At 29.8% G+C, this 2,757-nt stretch overlaps 1 long non-coding RNA gene across 2 annotated transcripts; it reads right to left on the bottom strand.

The window, feature by feature from the left end:
- Positions 1 to 516: 516 nt before the first annotated feature.
- LOC149677948 (uncharacterized) lies at positions 517 to 2,757 on the bottom strand. 2 transcript variants are annotated; one of them, XR_016366449.1, is made up of 3 exons: positions 2,563 to 2,757; positions 2,151 to 2,449; positions 517 to 2,096 (listed from the first exon to the last, which is right to left on the bottom strand). It is a non-coding gene; the product is annotated as an uncharacterized LOC149677948 (long non-coding RNA). The 2 variants fall into 2 exon arrangements; XR_016366450.1 differs by lacking the exon at positions 2,563 to 2,757 and having other exon boundaries at positions 2,151 to 2,229; positions 2,285 to 2,553.

Raw genomic sequence — 2,757 nt, 5'->3', positions numbered from 1 at the left:
GGACTTGAAATGGGGGTAAATATGGACTTGAAATGGGGGTAAATATGGACTTGAAATGGGGGTAAATATGGACTTGAAATGGGGGTAAATATGGATTTGAAATGGGGGTAAATATGGACTTGAAATGGGGGTAAATATGGACTTGAAATGGGGGTAAATATGGACTTGAAATGGGGGTAAATATGGACTTGAAATGGGGGTAAATATGGACTTGAAATGGGGGTAAATATGGACTTGAAATGGGGTGTAAATATGGACTTGAAATGGGGTGTAAATATGGACTTGAAATGGGTGTAAATATCGACTTGAAATGGGTGTAAATATCGACTTGAAATGGGTGTAAATATGGATTTGAAATAGGTGTAAATATGGATTTGAAATGGGTGTAAATATGGATTTGAAATAGGTGTAAATATGGATTTGAAATGGGTGTAAATATCGACTTGAATCCTCATTTAATTGTAAAGATTAAAGGAAAATTGAGACTGGGTGAAAGATAAGTTTAGTTTTAATTTTAATTAAATAAGGTATCCATGAATTGAACCAAAAAAATCGTGTTTTGGGTTAATTTCACCTTAATTTTATTTAAGTTTAAAGGTTTATCTCGATTAAGTTTAATTTAATTTAAAGGTATATCTCGATTAAGTTTAATTTAATTTAAAGGTATATCTCGATTAAGTTTAATTTAATTTAAAGGTATATCTCGATAAAGTTTAATTTAATTCAAAGGTATATCTCGATAAAGTTTAATTTAATTCAAAGGTATATCTCGATTAAGTTTAGTTTAAAGGTTTATCTCGATTAAGTTTAGTTTAAAGGTTTATCTCGATTAAGTTTAGTTTAAAGGTTTATCTCGATTAAGTTTAGTTTAAAGGTTTATCTCGATTAAGTTTAATTTAATTTACAGGTTTATCTCGATTAAGTTTAATTTGAAGGTATATCTCGATTAAGTTTAATTTGAAGGTATATCTCGATTAAGTTTAATTTGAAGGTATATCTCGATTAAGTTTAATTTGAAGGTATATCTCGATTAAGTTTAATTTGAAGGTATATCTCGATTAAGTTTAATTTGAAGGTATATCTCGATTAAGTTTAATTTGAAGGTATATCTCGATTAAGTTTAATTTGAAGGTATATCTCGATTAAGTTTAATTTGAAGGTATATCTCGATTAAGTTTAATTTGTAGGTATATCTCGATTAAGTTTAATTTGTAGGTATATCTCGATTAAGTTTAATTTGTAGGTATATCTCGATTAAGCTTAATTTAAAGGTATATCTCGATTAAGTTAAATTTAAAGGTATTTCTCGATTAAGTTTAATTTAAAGGTATATCTCGATTAAGTTAAATTTAAAGGTATATCTCGATCTCGATTAAGTTAAATTTAAAGGTATATCTCGATCTCGATTAAGTTTAATTTAAAGGTATATCTTGATTAAGTTCAATTTAAAGGTATATCTTGATTAAGTTCAATTTAAAGGTATATCTCGATTAAGTTTAATTTAAAGGTTTTAGGCTTAATTGAGTTGAAATTAATGAAGGATTATGGTTTGGCAATATTGATTTAGCTTATAAATTGAGCTTGTTTAGATGAGTTTTTAATTAGTTCCAACACATAGCCCCGTGCTAAATTTGCGGTAACGTGAAGATTAACAATAAAATATGTTGTAACGGGGAGCCCGTTACAAGGGATCACTACAAAGTTTACAATTTTAATGAATGATGCGATTCCATAGTTTCGCTTAAATACCAGTAATTAAATCAAATACCTAAACAATTCATAGCAATTCCGACAAATAAACAAATGGCAATGAGGACTGTGGAAATAGCAAACGTAACCCTCTGTTTCCCACATGGTTACGTTGAAAAAATCTCCACATGTAATTTATTTGACTAATTAAATTACGTAAAGACGATGTTCTCGTGGATTAACCTGCACCACTGTTACTTATATTTCCGAATTAAACAAACCACTCTTGGTAACAAATAATTTATAAAACGAAATATCATATACGGAATGTTGCAACAGGAAAAAATTGTTTTAACGAATGATGTCGTCCTCTACATTGGTTGAGTTTCAGGAATTATACCACACACCTTCACAATTAGTAGCATTTTAGTGAGATTAACAAATAATAAAACCCTGTATACCTCAAAGGAATGCTGAATTAACTGCTATAGAAACAGTTATTGTAACGGTTGCGGAGCTTCTCAAATTTTAATAATACTTCTAAAATAAAATAAAGATAAGTAATTCAAGTAGCAGCTCTTTTTCTACAACATACTGTTACTATCCTAAAGAGTAAAGATGAAGAAGCATCACTATTATTAAAATTATCAAAGTCTGTAAACCAAAACGTTGCAACATAACCTTCAGCTTAAAAACACGAGAGTGTAAGCCAAACTAGACGACACTGGAGGCTCGGAAGCTGGGTAAGTGTAACTGGGTTCTCCGAGTCCCGAGAATCAAGAATATATACAAATACAATACATAAGGAATCTAAGCCTTGGTCTTAAAGAACATCCAAAAACCAATATCTTATAATATAATGAAATCAATTACCTTTAGTTTTATACCTGGATTGCTTTATTAAACAAAATTTCGACCTGATAGCAAAGTGTCTCTTAGCAAGAGTGTTACAGAAAATTTATAAAATGAAATAAATATTTTGAGCCGGTAAAATACTAAACAAGCGTCGACTGCTCAAAACAAGTTCAACCATGGAGCCTTTATCTTTTTAAGATTCAGGCTCCATGG

This window comes from Phalangium opilio, unplaced genomic scaffold (assembly GCF_054372755.1).
Source record: "Phalangium opilio isolate 3A_F unplaced genomic scaffold, DU_Popi_V2 ptg000043l_1, whole genome shotgun sequence".
Classification (NCBI taxonomy): domain Eukaryota; kingdom Metazoa; phylum Arthropoda; class Arachnida; order Opiliones; family Phalangiidae; genus Phalangium; species Phalangium opilio.
The sequence above is the reverse complement of the archived record's forward strand: the minus strand, read 5'-3'. Positions and strand labels throughout refer to the sequence as shown.